General features: G+C 43.1%; 1 long non-coding RNA gene across 1 annotated transcript in view; it reads right to left on the reverse strand.

Annotated features, from left to right (window-relative positions):
• Positions 1-4,560: 4,560 nt before the first annotated feature.
• The window catches only part of LOC108936469 (uncharacterized), a 57,573-nt gene continuing 39,623 nt past the window's right edge, over positions 4,561-22,510 (reverse strand). The window contains exons 3-4 of the long non-coding RNA XR_001966268.2: positions 5,094-5,168; positions 4,561-4,834 (exon numbers count right to left, since the gene is read on the reverse strand). This is a non-coding gene — a long non-coding RNA (uncharacterized LOC108936469). The remainder of the gene's footprint in view (positions 4,835-5,093; positions 5,169-22,510) is intronic.

The raw sequence follows: 22,510 nt of genomic DNA on the forward strand, positions 1-22,510 counted from the left end.
GCAAATAAATGAGGTTGTTGACAACACTGAAAAAAAATGGTCCATCAACTAAACCACATTTCCACACGATTAACTAAAACTGTGTCAGAGGAGAATGTCTTATCACTGGGTGTGTGTGTATGTATATATATATATATATATATATATATATATATTTTTTCTAAACAGTGTCACTTATTCCATTTAAACTGAGTCAGTAAAACATCATGTGCTACGGGTAATTTTAATGCACAATTATCAAAGGTAAACTTTTGAAAAAAATCCAACAGCGCCTTCCTAATTAGAATTAAGTCAATTAAAACTACTGTGAAACTTAAATTCATTTGAAACCATATTCAAAAAATCTACAAAATGGAAAATTTTTCATAAGACGTGCGCAACGATTTATATCTAGTGTGTTACAGGTTTAATGTCAGCTACCAGTCACCATCCTGGTTTCCTTATGCAAAAAAAAATGAGAGCTGACAGTGAAAAGTCCCTTACAGTATGATTCTGCTAAATATTTCTATTTAATATTTGTGTGCTTTTGAAGGCTGAATGGCGGGAATGAGGGCTCCCACTGGTCACAGAGAAACGCTGGTTTGTGTGAAACGGTGAAACACAGAAGAGCCCCTCGACGAGACTCGTGGAGCCAACTTACATGTTGCATGTTAAATTCCTGTGCAAAAAAAAAATAATGGAACAAGCACTTGTCCAATGCAAAGGTAAACACTAAACTCAAATTCCAGTCCTTAAACTTCTCTCAGAGGGCAATAGGTGGCGTAGCGGTTAGAGTTACCACTTTGTCCTCGAAGAACCCCACCTCCCGCAGCAGCACCCTTGATGAACATCCTTATAGCAGTAAAAATTACCCAGCTGCATAAATAGGTAAATCAATGTGTCGTTCGGAGAGCGGATCAGGCAAATTTTTAAAACTGTAATCGTTCAAATGCAAGTCTGTCTCAGCCGAAGCAACGGTACATTGTAAGTAAAGGCAAATGCTGCAGAAGGACACTGTTCACGGGTGGGATTTCGTTAGATGTTCCCATCAGTTTCCAATTAGTAACCAATTTACACCCTGGAGGGTAGGTCAAAAGACCTCCGACTTAAATAATGATTTCAATTAAGCTATTTGGGGGTAGGGTTGAATAAACCCAATGACCCCTTCCACCCTCAAGAGCAATAATTACCCACCCTTGGTTAAATTCAAATTATGAAAAATTAGTTTGTGTCTCCAACACAAACTTTTGACACGCTGAGTTAAATACAGCACAGTGTGTATCTTGAAAAGAGTTGGCCGAGCTGTGCGAAACTTCACGCAGAACGTCAACGACAAGGAAGGGCCAGCAGGTGCCGGAGTGGTTAAAGCCATCACCTTCCAATCAGAGGACCCAGGTTCCAGTCTTTGCTCCCACTGTATTACCCTTGATCAAGGTACTTTCTCTGAACTCCTGCATAAATGGGAAAATCAGCATAAGTATCTTAATACTGAAAGTCACTTCGGAGAAACGCGTCAGATAAATCAATATAAATGTTAGGAGCTATAAGGCGCATCATGTAAACATGAGCTGACTTTGCAGTGATTCCTGTCTTCCCGCGATGAGGAGTCACTGCGGTGAACACTGACAAAACGAAGTTTGGAAAACCGTACAAGCCCTCTTACCGATAAACTCACTCACTTCGGAAATCGGTTCTCGAAATATCGGGAGCATCTGCCCAATAATTAAGTTGAGCGGAGTGTTAGTGGGCTCAAGGGCGCATTTGTGAGAAGGCTCCCTGCTTCATACACCTAAACTGATTTGCACCAAACTACAAATCACCATAATCATAAGTCAGCCGGAAATAATCAATGTTTTCCTCTGCGCTAATCTAATTCCGCAAACGCTCAATTTAATTTCAGCTCCCTCGCACTGCTTCTGTCACTGAAGGAAAGCGTGCTCGTTTCATCTGGCTCCTTTGTTTATTTCCTCTGTCCTTGTGCATCGGCCATCCTTGTGCCGGCATTTTATGACACGTTGCGGATGCTCGTGGCACCTGACCTCCAGCCCCCTCCGACTCGATGACCTCATGATAATGCACTTTATAAGATCGGCACCCAAACACGACCCAACACCTGCATTTGTGGAGGCGCAGCAGGACCTTAATACCTGGAACACAGCACACATCTGTTACCATCATGTACTGGGCAGCAGGACTTAAAGTTATAAGTGTCTGCATGTGGGGGGTGCAGTGGGTTGGACCGGGTGCTGCTCTCCGGTGGGTCTGGGGTTCGAGTCCCGCTTGGGGTGCCTTGCGATGGACTCAGTTGACACTCATTACCTTGACTAAATTGCATGCTGCAAAAAGAGGTGGGATTCAAACCTGCAACCTCCCCATCTAGAGGCAGCAGCACTAACTATAGCACCACCCGCTGTCCATTTACACACAGAATACATTCAAGTGCACATGTACTTTATTGTCAGTCTTATTAATTTGTAAGTCTTTTATTATCTGTCCCACTGCCTTACTGGTCTACTGTATTATCAGTTTAAATTGTTTAATTTTCTATTTTTATACATAGGTGTTTGTGCGAGGGGGGCGCAGTGGGTTGGACCGGCTCCTGCTCTCTGGTGGGTCTGGGGTTCGAGTCCTGCTCGGAGTGCCTTGCGACGGACTGGCGTCCTGTCCTGGGTGTGTCCCCTCCCCCTCCGGCCTTATGCCCTGTGTTGCCGGGTTAGGCTCTGGTTCCCCGCGACCCCGTATGGGACGAGCGGTTCTGAAAACGTGTGCATGCGTGTGTGCGCACGCGGTGGCACAGTGGGTTGGACCGGGTCCTGCTCTCCAGTGGGTCTGGGGTTCGAGTCCCGCTTGGGGTGCCTTGCGATGGACTCAGTTGACACTCATTACCTTGACTAAATTGCATGCTGCAAAAAGAGGTGGGATTCAAACCTGCAACCTCCCCATCTAGAGGCAGCAGCACTAACTATAGCACCACCCGCTGTCCGTTTACACACACATAATACATTCAAGTGCACATGTACTTTATTGTCTGTCTTATTAATTTGTAAGTCTTTTATTATCTGTCCCACTGCCTTACTGGTCTACTGTATTATCAGTTTAAATTGTTTAATTTTCTATTTTTATACATAGGTGTTTGTGCGAGGGGGGGCGCAGTGGCGCAGTGGGTTGGACCGGCTCCTGCTCTCTGGTGGGTCTGGGGTTCGAGTCCCGCTTGGGGTGCCTTGCGACGGACTGGTGTCCCATCCTGGGTGTGTCCCCTCCCCCTCCTGTGTTGCCAGGTTAGGCTCCCCGCGACCCTGTCTGGGACAAGCGGTTCAGATGATGTGCTTGCATTTTATATTTTTGTCTGAAGAACTCAGGAAATACCACCCACTATAATTCTGTTCTATTGTGCAGTAGTACAATGACAACAAAGAGTTCAGTTCTGCTGAATTTAGGGTAGCACACATTTAGGGCAAGTGGTGCAACACAATGGTGCAACAGCAGTAGGTGGCGATCAAACCTGGGCCTTTAGGTCCAAAGGCAGAAGTTCTGGCCGTTACACCATCCGCTTCCCACAATGGTGTGACAGTACGGCCACGAAATAAGTTACGACAGTTGTCACAGCTGTAATTCGAGTTATGACTATGTTGACGAGTTATGCTTATGACAGTGCTATGCTGGTGGAGGCCGTGGTGATATCCCACCTGGACCACTGCTACTGATTCCTCTTTGCTCTTCTGGCAAGCAGTTTCCCGCAGCAGTTCAACACAGTGGTTGTGGTCTACAAGACAGTCAAGGGATCTGTACCCTGATACCAACAGCATCTGAACACTCTCTGCACCCCAGAAAAAGTGCTGTGCTCCTTCACGTCTGGTGGTTCCACTCATAAGGGGTCTAAAACAGAAAGTGTGAAGGTATACAGTTCTGGCCTCCATTGTGGTGGAATGAGCTCCCTGTGTCCTTCAGAACTGCTGAATCCTACCATTAAGAAGGGTCTCAAACCATCTCTTTGAGAGCCACTCCTCTCCTGATCTCCTGACAGCTCCATAACTTTGTCCAGCATCATCTCCTATGATTATCTATGTATTTCCTTGAATGTCACTTCTATAGGAGCTACCGGAGGGATGTGAACCAGCAACATGGTGGTGTCAGACACACAAGCTGGGTGTTTATAATCCTTTGTTTGTGTCTAAAGCTTTGTTGTCGAGGCACTTTTGTTTATTCTCAGTGGTATCCTGCCTTTAAAAGAAGTACTGATAAACAAAAGAATAAATAATAACTGTCATGAAGGTATAATATGGGCTCATTTCACTGTGTATATGACAGCAGTCCCACAAACAGTATGTGATACAGAATACATACAGTAAGTATAATTCAGTTGCAGACCATCATTTTCCTTTTTGTTAACTATTACTGTACATCAGGAACAGCATTCAAAATTACTTCCTCTTCAAACATCCACTTCAGTGAAGAGGTGCAGCAGAACACAATCACTGTAACTGCTCAAAATGTATTTTCCTCAGTTGAACATCTGAAAATGCATGACTAATGCCATCTGGCAAAATATTTATTTTATTCAAAACTTGATCCAAAATAACATTTGCCAACATTAAATCTGTTAAAAAAAAATAACAAGAACGCTGGTATAATTCACAACATAGCACAAAATTTGTTCTGCAGACATTTTTAAAGATCGTGAAGCTCTCTTCGTTGTCATCTTTGCGTCTGAATGGATTTTTTCAGAAGCTCCGGAGACAGATTGTCCATATTTCGTGTGCGCAAATTTCGGCAGAATTGACAGGTGGGACAACAATATTGCGAGCATGGCGTTCCACGTCTTGAACTGCGTAATTCATAATTGTCACTTATGCCTCTATAAATAAATCAGCCAAATATTGAACATTACCAGATGTTTGCCAGCTTCTGGCTGTTTGTTCTTCTTCAGCAGATGCCTCACACACACACACACACACACACACACACAAACAACACACCACTTGAATTGTGTTTATACAGCGAGTCATTCCACATTTAGCACTGCAGCAGTAAGGGAGCTGGCAGGCCCTGAAAATGAGGCTGTCTATACAGTCATCATCTGATAAGCTATTGATCGGGGGCTTGAGAGCTCTCACCTGTGGGGGATTCATGCGAGACGTTGTCCGGGTGGGGGGTCAGCAGTGACGGCGGGACAATTCTTCTAAAGTGCCCTGCAAATAGAAAACAAGTGTTAAGTGTGTGTCTGCGTGTGTCGGGGGGGGGAGCGGTATTTGGGAAGTGTTGGGGGATTGGCCTTGTAATGAAACAACCTGTTGCATATTTAAAACGGGAAAAAAACCTGGTATTCATTTAACTACTCAAAGACCTTTAATATGAGCCTTAATTTCTCCCTCTCAGTATCAACATAAGATGCTCTAAAAAATAGGTGGGTTTGATTACCTATTTGTGTGTGTAATAATAATACTAATAATAATAAGCAATTAGGGTGCGGGTCCACATGACCCTGACTTGGACAAGCGGACAATAAGAGTGAACGAGTGACAATCATCACGTCTCCCAGTTCTCTCCCACAGTGACCCAGTTCTGCCCTGTTGTTTAAAAAACAAAAAGGTTATGAATACCCAGTCGATACGACAACCAATAACAGCTGTTGCCATGAAGAGGTCCCGTCTAAGAAATGAGCACGTCACGTCCATGCCCGCATCATCTTCGACGGCAACTGACACATAGAAGCACCGGACGCCAATCAGTAGACGCACCCTTGAAAGACCCTCCTCCGCTCCCGTTCCCTTGCGGAATTTCACCGAGACAACCGTCCCTCCTACGCTATGTCTAGTTCTTCCTCGCCCCTTGCTTCCCGTCTCCATTTCCCGGCTTTCAACCCTTCGCTTCGTCCCCCGACCACGTCTTTGGGTCTTCGCTCTCGCTCTGACCGCCGATCGACCGACTTTTTTGCCCGGCCCAGACAACGAGAACTTGCCCGATCCTTTGGTTCCTGGCGACCGATCCTGCACCCGGGTCCGGCCGCCCCCGCGTCCTCGGTTCCGCGTGACAGAGCAGAGCACATCCTAAGCATTGCGACGCCTTTTCCCACGCACCCGTCACGCACGCTTCTTGCGCATTTCGCAGGGAGCGGACGGGTTCGAATGCCGGCGTCCCAGCTGCCTTTGATTGCGGAAACACTCAGAACAAACAAAGGCGACATCAAAAGGCCCTGCGAGCGCTCCTAAGGAGAGGGCGCTAATGCGGCCCCCATTGTCAGGCAGGCAGGTGACCACCCCGGGAACACGCTCGCCTCCCCGCCCCGCTCCCCCCCGCTCCCCCCGCACCGCACCGCTGAGAAAACATTTACATTTGACTTGTAATTAAAGAGCAAATACGATGGGAAACTGTCCATTTCCGTGTTTTGCCTTAATTAGAAAGCTGGGCGAAAGATCAAAAACAGGCCTGTTATTTTTACAGCTCATTATTGGTGAATCGTGCCAGGAGTTAGCACTTTTTTTCATAATCCCCTGGCTAACAAGCGCAAATGGGTACAACTGGGCCGGGGTGGGGGGCCTGGATTTCGGAGCCGTGAGCTTGTGACAAATCAACAGATCTTGATTAAACCATCGATTACTATGTTGCCTAGACAACCTTTTTATCCAAAGTGAGGATCGGAAGGCTGCCAGGCGGCTGGAAAAGTTTTAGACTCGGAATTTAAAGGCCAATTTATTTACTACAGAGGTTCTAGCACCCCCACCCCCCCCCCAGGTAACTGTTTTACTGTGTGGAATATAAATATCAGCCAATAATGTTTCTCAGGAACAGACCACGTCATGTGACACTGCTGGGAAGGTGGTGGTGTGACACGTGTACCCCACTGGGGTTTCATTTAAAAAAGAACAAATAAAATGAAAAAATGTCAGTGTAAGTGCATACACAGAATATACAGTACTTGAGTACAATGGGGAGCAGGTGGCATAGTGGTTAAAGCCATCACCTTGCAATCAAAGGACCCACACTGATGCTGTACAACCCTGGATCAATGCCTTTACCCTGAATGATTGTGGAAAAATTACCCAGCCATATAACCTTCCAACGGGGTGGCATGGTGACACAGTGGCACAGTGAGTAACGCTGCTTCCTCACTGTACCTGGGTGGTGTGGGAGAATGTGGGTTTAATCCCCACTCAGTCTCTGTGGAGTTTGCATGTTCTCCCTTTGTCTGTGTGGGTTTCCTCCGGGTGCTCTGGTTTCCTCCCACAGTTCAAAGACATGCTGTTCAGGTTTCCCCATAGTGTGTGAGTGAGACAGAGAGAGTGTGTTCCACTGAGGTATGGATGAGTGACCCAGTATAAGTAGTGTATCTAGGAGTGTAAGTCACCTTGGTGAATAAGGTGTGTGGGTGGTAACACTACATAGAGTTCACTGGAAGTTGCTTTGGAGAACAGAATCTGCTAAGCGAATAACTGTAATTTTTGTAAGGAGCTTATTGGGTGGGACTCGATTACTCTGGACAAAGAGACATCAGCTACATAAAATTATATCAGTGTGTTATACTTCAGTTGTCATACTGTTTCAGGGATACTTTTACGTATTACAAAAGCGACCTCCAAGAAGACGGTAACACTGTCCATCAGCAGCCGTTTGCTGGGGTATTAAAGTCGGCGGTGCCTCGGACGACCAGTCTGCACTATGGACACACAGCAAATATTTGACTGTGTGATTTTTGGTGATTGAAGAAGGGCCCTCTGACGACATTTAACATGCAAGCACGCGCACACACGCACACACACACGCACACACACACACACACACACACGCACACACACAACATCCTGAATGCAGAATTGCCTTTTTGACCTCACACACACCCATCGCTATGGAAATTGAAGTGTGAGGGAGAATAAATTTTTCTCACCGGGTTCCTATATTGACGTTGTTAAAGCCATCTGTGCATGATGTACATTCATAAGTGAGAAGCCCTCACTGTTATTGTTAATAATGACCAATTTCTCACATGTGGTTAAATTGAGAAAGGAAATATTAATGCCTTGACCGCCACAGACCCTGTTAAAAGTTTTGGCTAATCAACAGGCTGTTGATCAGTAGATGGTCAATTAACTCTTTTACATAATTACTCTACTATGATAACTCCGTGTTATGAAATATTACATTATTCAACAAATACAAGGCTTTTCCGTAAAGAAAAGAAGTGATAACCAAGAGGTGACACAAATAGTCACCTGTCTAAAAACGCTCGTTTAAAAAACGTTATTCAAGTATGTTGAATAACAGCCGCGTTTTAACGCATCCTTTTCACCACTTAAATTCGAAAATATGAAGTGTGCTCATATTTCTCCGGTAAAAGGTGAATAAACGCCCCAGCTACCACTCCAGTTTGAGTAGATGACCCATAAGGGCCTCAACAATTCAGCGGAGACTGAAGGCGAAGCAATAATTCATCAAATACGAGCTGCACATTAGGTCATTTTGATCAAAAGAAAGTTAATTAAATGCTGGCAATCGCTGGGTTTGGTATGTTCACTGGAAATTATTGTTACTAAACTGAAATGTGATAACAAGAGTCACTGCAGTGAAATCCTAACACGCACAATCAGGGCTCATTCCATGTCCTCCAGGTTCTCGCAGCGAGAGTTACCGCACCAGTTATGATAAAATATATCTAAACCCATATGTCGACACATGCGTGACTCGGAGGGTGTCCAAACCGGGTGTCGGGTGGAAAAAGGTGGGTGTTGGGGTTTTATTATTTCTGCCCATATTAACCAAACCAAACATAAGTCAAATCTCTTCGCGAGGATAAATTAACTGAAAAAAAAATGACCTTTCAGCTCTGAAATGGGGCACCAGGTGAATTTAGATAAAAGTTCTTTTCTATCCAAAAGTTTTGACCGGAACACCCATCTTACGTTCTGAACGTGTGAACGACAGCGGCGGCGGCAGTCGCTTCGTACGGCAGAGCGCAGAGCACCTGTACGGGTTCCCTGCCGGTTGTCCTGTGCGAGTCTCTTCTAATTTAACAGTCCTCTTTTCGGATAAATCATACGTTCGTTGCCGTTCCATCGAATTCTCCCAGATTATACAAAATTAATTCCCCTCTCCCGAGCAATACCCAAAAAACACACGGTGCTCTCAATTTGGGGAAATCAAATTATACTCTCCGCCATACACTTTCATGGACTGAAAGATTTATTGCTTTAACCTCACTCCACTGACAGCCACACTCGGTAATTATATACTGTGTTTTTTAACAAAAATCCTCAAAAGAGTCTTTTTGACCCATAGAGAGCAGAGCCCAACTATTCACTTTGATCATTCCTGCTGCCAAATGCAAATTACCACGATGAAAAAATAAAATCTTCTGTCTTAAATGTACCTCGGAAAACCGGGATGAGACTTATTTATTCTCTGAAAAAAAGGAAACTTTAACAAGTACATTGTTCGTGGAGCTCTTTATTTTGCAGAGACCCGAAACAGCAAGCTGGTGGGAATTCAAAACAAACGTAATGCGGATGGGCCGCGGCGAGATGACCCCATTATTCTTAACCTTTTCATTATGTGCGCTAAGAGCTAAGTGCCGCCGCTCACTCAGCTCCAAGTCCGTAGACAACTCCTGTTTAAAGTGCTTCTTGCTTTTTTGCGCGTTATCCTTTTTCATTAAGTATTCTTTCAAAGCACGGCACAGAATGCGATCAAAAATTAATGCCTTTTCACCCATAACACTCGTTCAGCTATAATGCACATGGTAGCACATGAATATTTATGATTTATATATAGATATGCAGGGGGAAGGTGCCGATGTCCAGAACGCACCTATTTAGCCATCGGGTCCCAACTGTAAGTTGGATTCTTAGCGCGGTGATGTTTTTGACCCGTGTAGTCGATACTGTCATTTCCCCCATATGCGTCACTCTGAACCGTGTTCTTCTTGAGCGTCGGCGTGTTTACGTGTTTCTTCAGCTGCGCATCGTTTCTATCGCGTTATTATAGCAGAAGGGTTACCACTGCATTGCGCTATAGGCTCTCTGTGCTGCAGTCTTACACGTACTAATTATGAATGAGAACATGAGCAACGTTCCCACTCGGGCCATCTGGTCCAGGGTCCAAAGATGACCTCCAGAACCCAGGTGCCGGCCTGAGACGGGATCCAGAGAGGGCCCGGATTCACCGTCATGCAGCCAGTTCACAGGAGGAGAGTCATCATGTGGACCACACTTATAATCAGTCACGAGTTCGGGTTCTCGTCAGCTTAACCTCACATTAGACCATTTCCCAGGAGTTTTACACAATCACCTTATTTTAGGGATCAGGGAATTTTTTTTTTTTTTTTTTAGTTTTTTCGTGCTGGGAAGAGCTTAGCAAAAAATGCTCCATATGAAATAAAATTTGTTTGATTATTTATGAGGGGGGTGTGGTGGTGCAGTGGGTTGGACTGGGTCCTGCTCTCTAGTGGGTCTGAGGTTCGAGTCCCGCTTGGGGTACCTTGCGACGGACTGGCGTCCCATCCTGGGTGTGTCCCCTCCCCCTCCAGCCTTACGCCCTGTGTTGTCGGGTTAGGCTCCGGCTCCCCGCGACCCCGTATGAGACAAGTGGTTCAGATGGTGTGTGTGTGTGTGTGTGTGTGTGTGTGTGTGTGTGTGTGTGTGATTATCTGTGATGATGTTAACTTTGTGTTTCAGGTTACTGAAAATGTAATTTTGGTTATTAATTTAGCTGACACCTTTCTCCAAGGTAGCTGACCGTGTTAGGTCTATGCACCAAGTGAAAGCTGCCCGGCGGTATAAATGGGTAAATCAGTGTAAGTAGCTTAACCTTGAAAGTCACTCCGGAGAAAATAAGTACATGTAGAAATTCAAGTGCCAAGGCAGAGCTGAGCTACAGGTACAATGGTGACAAATAAACTGAACTCCTGAGCAGAAGTCACATCTTTGCAAGCGTTCATCAGCGCAGGAACATTTGTACTATTTATTTCTAGTAAGATATCCAGCTGCATACAAAGTCCACATTATGAAATTCTGAAATTTATAAATACTGCTGTTTAAAGGAAAACGTGTGTTAATCAGCTATGAATAAATAAATAAATAACAGTCACGTGTTCCATATCACATAGCTTCCACCTGTAAAAGATCCTTCAGGATAAAAAGAGTGCCTGCTTTGCTGCATCCGCGCATTATCTTTCGCCTACCTCACACATTGCTGCAGTTTACATTTCCATTCACAATTTACTTTCCATATCTATTTCTGCCGAACGTGTGTGACAGCGCTACTGAATCGAGTAGGAAAATTAAACAAAACTAACCATTAGTCACCGTACCTAAGACGTGAATTGCGTTGGGCATTGTTTCAGGAGCGTTGTCAAATGACAGCAGGTGACCAGCCAAAGAATATAATTACAAATGCCAGAGAAGAGGGGCAAGATTCAGGTAAGTGAAGCAACCTACTTAATACAAGGGAAATATTTTGGTTCCCCGGCCCTCTTCAGCACAGAGGGCTACCGCGGCTCAGCGGGGTCCGGAATTTGAGTCCCAGATGCAGGCCGCACAATTTAATTCCTCCTCATAAGAGTTGATGAAAGTTGAATAATGAGATTTGAAGGGCAAAAAAAAGTGTTCTGCCTGTCTGTCATATCACAGCTGGCTGGCAATCCCGTCATGCGTATTACATAAAGAAAAATAATTGAGTTAAATATGAGGGCTGGAGCTCCGGAAACCCTTTTGGACACTATGAAGGTTAATAGACTTGAAATAAGAAATTCATTTGGCTAATGCAGAATTACGACGTTAAAGACGTAGCTCCTGCCAGCCCGTAAGGAATCCTGCTTAGCCTGCGAAGACCGATATCACCGTTAGATTGATATCCCCTTCGGACTAGTGGAACTCTGCAGGACTCAATAGCGGTGTCACTCAGCTTTGCGCTTCAACCCGCTGTTGTAGTGACACTCGAGCCTCTACCACTTGCAAGATGTGACCTTAGGACTGACATTAAAATGAAAGAAATATGGCACCATTATTAGCTTCTTTCTTTTACAGTGAACAAAGATAAATCCTATCCGAGAAAAAGATTAATCCTTTTATGAGCTCCGAAAAAAGTCAAGCACGTTATTATCAGTGATTCACGTACCGATGAATGGCCTGAACGAAAGGCTTGGAAAATGTTTCCGAAAATTATCAATCTTGGGGAATGTGCTAAATATAAATCCAAAGTTAGGAATATAAGAAAAAGTAGAACACATGGCCTTACAAACAACATTGGCATTTGACTGACAGGCCCGAGACCTTGGAGATGACACTTCTCCATGGCTGAACGAATGGAGTCTCAGTTCTTTATAACAGTCAGCACCACCGAACTACATTACCCTATAGATGAGCTTTGCAAAAAAAAAAAAGACAACTGCGCTTAAAATATTGATTTTGGCAGTTTTCGAGATTCTTTTGAAAGGAAAACACTCTAGAGAATCTTCACTGAGCTGCCTTTAATACCTTAACTGTTTGCTGAGAGTGAAAAGAGGGTCAGGGCACTCGTAAATCTGAAGCACCTACTTTATCACACCTGCTTAATGGCCGATTTTCATATCACACGAAGGCTGCGTTGTAAAAAAAATCCCACTGACACAAATGACGGTCTCCATATACTGAACATTTCCATTTCCGTCTCCAACTTCCCTGGGCTGAACTTGACATTTGCAAGGACTCACCATTTACCCTCCCTGATCCAGTGAATATCCCCTTTTGACCAGACAGCAGGAGTCCCGAAGACCTCCCGAGTGTTACAGAAGGTGCTCGCAGAGTACACTGCACCTTCACCTTCCCAACACAACTGGGATCGAGAATTTGTCAAGTCGCAATTTACAAACATTCAACCACTGCAATCAATAAAAATTTAGCTCCCCAATTTAGTCCTGGACAAATTCTGACTGCAAACCAATTTGTTACATAAGCCACTTGTGGCAAACCAGAGTGCAGCAACACAGGGCACAAGGCTGGAGAGGGAGGGGACACACCCAGGACAGGATACTAGTGACCCACCAAAGAGCCAGATCTGGCCAAGCCTGCTGCACCACTGTGCCCCCTCCCCTGCACACTTCAGTCTGCTTTATTATCAATACAATTACACGCACACTGGCTGAAGCTGCTTGTCCCGAGTGGGGTCACGGCGAGCCGGAGCCTAACCCGGCAGCGCAGGGCGTGGGGCTGGAGGGGGAGGGGACATACCCAGGATGGGACACCAGTCCGTCACATGGCACCTCAAGCGGGAATCGAACCCCAGACCCACCGGAGAGCAGGACCCGGCCAAACCTACACCACCACGCCACCGCACCGCACCCCCCCCCCCCCAATACAATTAAAAAAAGCATAATAAAAGACGTCTTGATTTACAGAGGGCTGAGAAGGAATTAAATTGTATGGCCTGCAACTGGAATTTAAAGTCACCTAGGACAGCAGGTAGCATAATGGTCAGAGCTGCTTTCTTTGGACCCAAAGATCAGTGGTTTGAATTTCACTACCAGCTGTAGTATGATGCTGTCTAAAGGGGTAAATAATTGTAAGTTCTTTTAGAGAAAAGTGTCAGCTACACGGATAAACAAATTCAAGACCCTGTAGAGCCTTGACTTTGTAACAAACAAAATTTTAAAAGCAGGCAAGCTGGAGTTTGTGTGTTCTCCCCGTGTCTACGTGGGTTTCCTTCGGGTGCTCCGGTTTCCTGCCACCGTCCAAAGACATGCTGTTGAGGTTCACCCGTAGTCCGTGAGTGACAGAATGTGTTCCACTGATGTATGGATGAGTGACCCAGTGTAAGTAGTGTATCTAGCAGTGTAAGTCACCACAGTGAATAAGGTGTGTGGGCTGATAACACTACATAGAATTCATTGGAAGTCACTTTGGAGAAAAGCGTCTGCTAAGCGAATAAATGTAAATGTAAGTTAAAAAGATACAATTCAAAATGAACAAACTGAAAAATAATACCTTAGAACAGTTTTTTACAAGGTCCCATTGCACAATACCTTTTCTTTTAAACTGTGCCATGTCGACCAATTGGCTTTGGAACCCCCGAGGTTTTTTATTTCCCTCTACCAGTTTTCATTCCACTCCTTTATTCCCCTGTGATACTTATACACTTTTAACACCACATTATTAGTTATTATTAACTAATTATTGCTTTATTATTGTTATGTTATTATATATTGGAAGTTTCTTTATAATTTCATACGCTGCCTTGTGTGTGGGGTGTGGTGGCACAGTGTGTTTGGCCTGTGCCTGTTCTGTAGTGGGTCTGGGGTTTGAGTCCTGCTTGGGGTACCTTACAGCAGACTGATGTCCTCTCCTGGGTGCGTCTCCTCACGCTCTGCGTTGCCAGGTTCAGCTCCAACTTACCATGATCCCACTCAGGATAAGCGGTTTCAGTCAATGTGTGTGCCTTGTGCTAAACACCCTAAGGTCACTTATCAATATGAGTGATATGGAAAGATTATCTAAAGATGAAAAGTGACAAAGATGTACAGTTGTGAAAGTGACCATTTTACCAGAGACCCATAATCGCCAACCATCACATCTGATTCAGATTTCTGTGAACTACTGTTGTCTGGTCAGCTGTGATACTGCATTATTGTTGTTTTGTTGCTACGTGGTTATTCAAGATGCCAGCAACTATATTCACGGAACAAATTATACTTTTTAAATTTACAAGCAGTCTCAATGTTTGTTCTAGTTTCAAAGAGTATTGCATGAAAAGATTTTTCCAAACCCTGCTTTCAATGCAACCCAGCAATATTCAAAAGAAAAATGGAGAGCAATGCCATTGTAAAAACACAGGGGCTTTAAGGCAGGGGTGAAAGATGTCAAGTCAAATATTTCACTGTTTCAGTGACAATTACAAAACAAACCGGTTACAGAGTTTCGCTGAGCATTTCTGTAAGCCTGTCAGCAAAAGGCTGCTAGGGAATTATCTAGAACTTTTACTGGTGAGTCTTCCTCAAGGACAAGTCTAGTAGGAAGGTCAGCGATAGAGAGGGGATCATTTCTGCCCCTGTGAAGGCATATGACACTGTCAGAGAAGGACTGCAGCAAGCATTATCCATCATCATCTGCCTAGACAAGTGCATTAACATTGTGCAGAAATTTCATTATGGCATAATGGCTCGAATTATTGAATACTGTGAGCGTTTCGAAGCGTTTCATCACGAAGGGTGTCATGCTGCCGCATGTTCCTCGGGACTGCTTGGTCCCATTTCAGTCTTTTTGTATTATGTTGAACGCTGTTCAGAGACCACAGTTTTGGAGGCCTCACATAGTGAATCGTAAGAATATCTGACAAACCAAACGATTAGGTGTGCTTAATAAATGCTGCAGGTGGAGTAGTGGCTAGAGTCATTGTCTCTCAAGCAAAGGTCCTAGGTTTGAATCCCTGTAGTCACCCTTAAGTATCATACCTACCCTGGAGAAAGTGGGATAGAGCAGCTCAGCCAACTCACTGTGGTCTCTAGACTCTCTTTTCAGCAGTCAATATGTCCAGTTGAGCTGCCAGTGCTGCTTTTCATTTGACTGCACAGTTTACACACTCTTGTACCTGCCTGGGTCTGATTTTCACCTGTCCCTATGCAGTTCCAGTGTCTTCTCTCAATGCTGTGTTGTACGTGTGCTACACTTGCCTTGGGCAATATCCTTTGGGATCCATGAAGTCTTTACAATCTAAAAATTACCCAGCTGTATAAATGTTTAATTAATTGTAACTTAGGGTCTCAATTCCCACGTCTCTCAGAACAACTTCTCTCCAGAATTCTTAAGAGACACATATGCCTTCTGCCATGATCATTTTTTGCTTCTACAATTTGAGTCACCACATAGGCAGCTACTTGAATAATGTGACCAGCAAAAACGTGGTATGAGACAAACAAGATGTGCTTTTATAGTCTTATGCTCTTTACCTGCTGTTGACTTTACCTGTTTGTTTAACTTTTACTCGAATGTTGCATTGGAAAAGAGGGTCTGCTGAGTGAATAAAAGTAAATGTAGTGTATAAACCAACGAGTTTAAGTCAATGTGGAGATAAGAATATAGCTATGAAGTCTTACGAGAACAGTTCCGGCAAGGCAAAAGAATTATTCACATGTCAGTAACAATAAAAGAGAGTGACACCACAGATTTGTTCTGCTAAACTCATTGTAAGTCACCTTGGTGAATGAGGTGTGTGGGCTGATAACACTACACAGAGTTCATTGTAAGTTGCTTTGGAGAAAAGCGTCTGCTAAATGAATAAATGTAAAATGTAAACTCAGCATAGATCAAAAGCAAAGTTGAAGACTTTCATTCACCGAAGTCTAAATTCTAGACTGAAAAGTGTGAATAAAAGGTTCAGAGACATGGTATACTGTGTAATTTCAAAGGAAATTTCAAAAAGAAGAGTAAAACTTCTGATAATGACCAGGAATGAAGTTAGTTGAAAGGTGTAACTCCACATGAGGTGATGGGTCGCCCAACTGTAGACGTAAAAATAGAAAGCAGCCCTGAACACACCCCAAGGGTTAAACAGAGATAAAATGCAGGCAGGGGAATACATAATATACGATGGTGAACTCTCTGCAGTGTTGGGATGGTCAGAAATGCATAAACAGAGAACCCCCTGGAAGGTCTTTGATCTATAGTTCAGCTAAGGCCACCAGTTTATACATAGCCCAAAAATGAGCTTGGTCAGACCATCACGAGGTAAAGCCAACCAACCTGAACATCAAAACTAACACCTGGCACCCCAAAACTATAACCACGCTGGGGAGAAGTATTATAGCGTACAGCATGAAAGAGCAATTTGATCCTACTCTTCATGGATGCCACCGATGAGAACACTTCAGCTGAGTCTGCAGCTTCATCCAGTCCGGCCATTCTGGTGAACTGCAACATCCAGAACATTGGAAATACTTCTCAGCAAAAACTGAAAGTGTCAGCAAGGAAGATGAGCAGGTGTGAACACTGATAAAAAATGTATAACTAGAACGGCTCTGCCTGCGGTGTGTACGGCGGAAGGTCCGGGTTTGAAACCTGCTCATGCTACAACCAAGCCCTCCGTGGTGAGGAGGTCCAGGGAGCACAAACTGCCCTCTGTTCTACTGGATCTGAGAAACAAGTGAGGTTCTCTTGCCCTCATGATTTATAGTGATATCTGCAGCCATCCAGGTGCTCTCCACCCAGGGTGTTAAGATTGGCTCACATCAAATATATTGGTAGATATCTAAGTAGCATCTGTGTCTCTCTGAATTCAGTCCTTCTGTACTGGCGGGATGTCATGCTTTGAGAAGGAGACAAAGATGTATAAATAATAAATAATAAATGAGTAATTAAAAATATAACAACTCCTAATTTATTCATAATGAATCCTAAATACATCACAAATCTTCCACCTTATCATGAACATCAGTTGAAGGACTCATATCATTGCCAGTGGAATAAATGGATTTCTAACAACTTCCTGTTGTGTGAATTTATATTGTCAGTTCTCAGAATTTCTTTTTTTACATCTATTTTGCACATATTTATTCATATCTGAGCTTTTCTCCAAAGTGGTGTACATCTCAGAGTAAACAAAAGTGCATCCAGAACAGATGAAGAGCTTTAGACACAGTCATAGGATAATGGATGCACAGCTTGTCTGCGTGAGACCACCCTGTTGTGGGTTCACATCTCTCAAGTAGCTGACTATGTAGCTGCCTTTTTCTATTAATTTTACTGAGATATGAGTAACGGACGGCAAAAATGCATCTCTCAGTTAAGGGTTAATGCTAAGAATTCAGGTGGATGTCATGGAAACAGCGAGGAGAGTCAGAAACAGTCTCTACAAAAGAAGGCGTGCAGACAAAAACACACACACACACACGCACAAATTCGAGCCTAACAAAGACGACGAAAAAAAGGGCTCCAGGGCAAAAAACAGGGGATTGAAACACTCGCATAAACAGGTAAAATGATAGATTCGATGTCAACGATGAAACGTTCTGCGTGAAAGATTGCAGATCATGCAAAGACACCCAGACACCTGCCAAGAGGAAAAGATTAACAAGTAACAAATGACACAAGAGTTGTATAAGATCTATTTTACATACAAAGAAAAAAAGGAAAACAGGTTGGAATCAAATTTCGGAAAGCTTTAAAACAGAAATTGTTGTCCAGAGTGAGTGTGAATGTATCCCGTTGATGTGAAGGCACTACCACTGAAAGTGTGCAACCACAGGGTAAGTGTCTTGTGCAAAGGCTTCTTTTCAAAAGATGGACACTTTTCCCCAGCAGAACGGTAAAAATGCAACCACAAATCTGATATAGCAGTATAGAAATAAGTACCTTCTGGACCACATAATGGGGCTTTGGCTCAGTGTATTGGGAGTTTTGCCCATTAAATACACCATTTTTACCTCCATACCAAATTTAACTCACGGAGCAGCCGAAAGGTACTGTACATTAGCTGTTTGTTTTGAAATGCAAAGTGGATATTGTGCTCTCTGAAACATCATAAACGATATCAGTGGTGCATCAGCGAAGTCTCAGTTACACATTATTAACACTACTGGTACCAAATGCTATTACAAGTATTGTAAAGTATAAAGGAATTTTTCACGTTTCATTTAAATCATAGTATTCATAATTAATATTTGTTTTTACTAATAAATAAGCTGTTACGGATATTTTGGTAATAATAGTAGTAATAATATTAAATATGGGAATGAGTGACATTTTCTAAGCTGTCATATGGATGGTGATCTAGGAAGACTCCTGGAATAAGTCATAAATTTGTTAAAATCATAGAGAGCCTTTGTAATATGCTTTTATGTTCAGATGTTAGTAATTAACTGTGGATTAGAGAAAGCTAGCCTAATTTAACTAAAAGCTTGAAAGTGTTCCTCTAAGTGAGCAATGCCTCTTCAAAATAACCATTCCTTATGCGAAAACTGAACCTGAACATTGAACCCAGCTTAATTTTTATTGTATTGTATTGTATTATACTGTAGTATCTATTTATGTGTTTATTTACTGTATTTTCTGTTTAAACAGTTTAATTTTTCTTTATTATTTATTTTATGGGGGTGCAGTGGCGCAGCAGGTTTGACCAGGTCCTGCTCTCTGGTGAGTCTAGGGTTCGAGTCCCACTTAGGGTGCCTTGCGATGGACTGGCATCCCCTCCAGCCTTGCGCCCTGTGTTGCCGGGTTAGGCTCTGGTTCGCCGCATCCCTCATTGGGACAAGTGGCTTCAGAGTGTGTGTGTGTAAAATAAATTTTATAAAAATAAAATTTATTTTATTTTTATACTTAAGTGTTGTGTTTTATATTGTTGTCTATTGTTGTATAAAGAACTCAGGGAGTATCACACAGCAGTACAATGACAATAAAGTCTTCAGTTCAATTCAATTCAATTCAATCCAATTCAATCCAATTCAATTCAATTATAAACCTTATAAATGTCAAACCCACCCAGGTCATACAAATACACATATCTGGGGTTTCTGTACTTATGTGCCGGTGAGGTTCTCATTACCGCAGGCAATTTGTATGGACACTTTTTTTTTATCGATTTCAGTATTTTATAATGCAGATTACATATCGATTTCAACAACAGAGAGTATATTGCACTTAATAAGCAAAAGATACGACAGTTTTCGTTATTTCTTGGCCTCAAATTCAAATCTCCAGTTGCTGATTTCATTGCTCTGTAACTTTGCCGCCGACATCAAAGAACTCTGCAAAACCACGTCAAAAATGCCTTTTTCTGCTGCCACTATAATACAGCCCTGTGAGATCTTACAAATCTATCTGTCTGCATATTTTTCAGCAGGGCTGTGTTGACCCGGTGCCAGTCCCACAAAATATCAGCCAGTAATGAATATTTTTCAAGATTTCTCAAGGTGACTTCTAAAGGAATGTTTTTAAAAGTTTGAATATGTAAGGAGAACATTATCTTGCATACAAATCCTAGCCTTCTAATAGCCGCGTGTGACCTGAGCGGTGTGTTACTCGCAATCCTGTGTCCTTTCTTCTTTCCCCAACACTGATCCGAATTATGTTGCTAAACACTGGCCTTGAAAGTCAAATAAACATTGAAGGGAAACAAATACATACAGTGTATATTGTAGCAGGTTTTCATGAACACTGGCATTCGGTACAACAGAGCTAATGAAGGGGAGTCTAATTAATTAAGATATAATTTCCCGCTATCAGACACATTAGGCTTCCCTTTGTGTTGGATTCAATGGCATCAGTTTGCCCCATTAGGTGTCTGATCCGCTGTGTAAATGTGAAATGGGCTCATCCGTGTGCTCAGGGTCCCAGGTCACCAAACTCTTTTCCTCGCATAAAAAGCTACCTTATCACTTCCACGGTCATCGGGGCACGACTGAAGCCATAGAGTTCTGTCAATAACTACTTCTGACCGCACGTATGTTTGCCATTCATATAAATTCTTAGCGCGCTCTGAAAAACATGCGTAAAACCGCGTGAGAAATTCTAATATAAAACACCCAGAGGAATTAATAAACGCACCTAGAAAAGACATAAAATTCTGTAAAATGTAAAAAAACTGAAAAACATAGTTTTAAAAGAGTGGGCTAACAATGTATTGTATTTACTTGGATGTTTCATTTACATTTCCAAAGTGACTTGCAATATTTTTTTTTGTGCGCTAAGCTACTTCTCGTGATTTATCCATTATACAGCAGGGTTATTTTTGCTGTATCAATTCAAAACACCTTGATCAAGGGCTGTATAGCAGGTGCGGGATTCAAACCAATGTCCTTCAACCGCAATGCAACAGCGCAAAGAACTACACCACTAACTGCCCCACAAGCATCGTGCTCCCACCCCCTTCCGATTAATCTGGTCGCCAACGTTAACAAGCCAGAAGTTATGGAATATTGAAGTACATGTACATCTGCTCACCAGCTTATATATGAGATTTTTGATTGCCATGGAGAACTATTAGTAGTGTAAATGATTTAGTGTGTACATGTACTGGTTGCCATGCACGGGATTTTATTCTAACGTCCTACTGCACAAGGCCTCCACTTTATGCTTCTTATACCACTGCCTTTTTTCACTAAAGCTCTCTAGATGAAGTACCCAGCTCAACGGTGCAATAGCAGCTGATAAAAAAATTCACGTCATTATTTTCATGCTACCTGCCTCACTTTGTTGAGGGGGGTAATTTAAAGAAATCTTTATTAGACTTAGTGGAACAGTGTGTTTCCAAGATGGCTGCGAGTAGCCAGATCTAAAATGAGAGCCAAAGTCAGAGAGAAACTCTATGGATTATGTGTACATATATAATTGCTTGCTCAGAATCATATCAATCCTTCTTCTACTTGTGCAATGCAGGGTCTCAGTGGTTCGGAGTCTATCCCAGAAGTCTAGAGCATGAGGTAGTGTATACCATCCGCCCATCACAAAACAATCACATACACACTAACGGTAGTTTGGCATCACCAGTCCACCTGAAACATATGTCTTCTGAGTATGGGAAGAAACCAGAGCACCTGGAGGAAGTCTATCCAGACTGAGCTGATTCAGACGCATTCCCAGGTGCTCTAAGAGACAAGAAGTACACACTACGCTACCCTACTCTTAATCATAACAGGATGTACAGCTGATATGTTTTTTAAATACCAAATTCAGAATGGTCATGACCCCTGTGACATCTGTGGCTACTAAATTTGCGCTTGTGATCACATCCCTCATAAGGAGGAGCACTCTGAAGACCTCAGCCCCACTTTCTGAGCTGCCCCAGTCTTTTGGAAGTCATGAGCCAGTTGTGTAAACTTGGTAATGTGTCATGGTTCACGAACTGCGGCTCCATCTGGTAAAGGGGCACCTTAACTCCGCGCTTTCAGTACAAGGGGATCAGCAGACAGCCTTTATTTATTATGCAAGAACACAACAGCCCTTCAGTAGCTATGAGAAGGTAACTGCTAATGGTTTTGACTCCAGGTTTAAACCTAGAAACAGCCAAAGGTTCAGGTGCTGGCCACTCAAAGTGGGCTGTCACCGTACACCTTGCAAAAAACACAGTAAAACACAGGAATAAAAAAAGGAGAGCTGACGTTCAGAAGCACATTTGGCGCTATAATACACCTGACAGCTCCCGTTGCCCGAAACAACAGGAGATAAATGCCACAAATGCCAACATCCTTTGTCATGTCTCTCAGCAGTAATGGGACTTGTTTTCTGTGTCCTCGGCAAACATGCCATAATGCAATTTCCTGCCATTACAGACTAAACGTTCCATACGAAATAAAGCCCAGGATCTAATTTACATGTTAACAGCGCTCATATATTATGTGGGGTATCAATGCGTTGTGGCAGATGTTCAATTAATAGACCTGAAACAGTGGCAGTGGGTGTGTCAGGAAAAGGCTGGATTCACAAACTGTTTTGATAAAACAAAACAAGATTAGCTAACGACTTTTTTTTTTGTTGGTTATTTGTGCTGGCAGACATGAGAAACTTAGCTCAGTCAATGTCACAGTGTGCCCCTGGAGATTTCAAAAAACAATGTGATTTTTCGGAATTCAGCTGTGATA

Source organism: Scleropages formosus, chromosome 24 (assembly GCF_900964775.1).
Source record: "Scleropages formosus chromosome 24, fSclFor1.1, whole genome shotgun sequence".
NCBI classification, from domain to species: Eukaryota; Metazoa; Chordata; class Actinopteri; order Osteoglossiformes; family Osteoglossidae; genus Scleropages; species Scleropages formosus.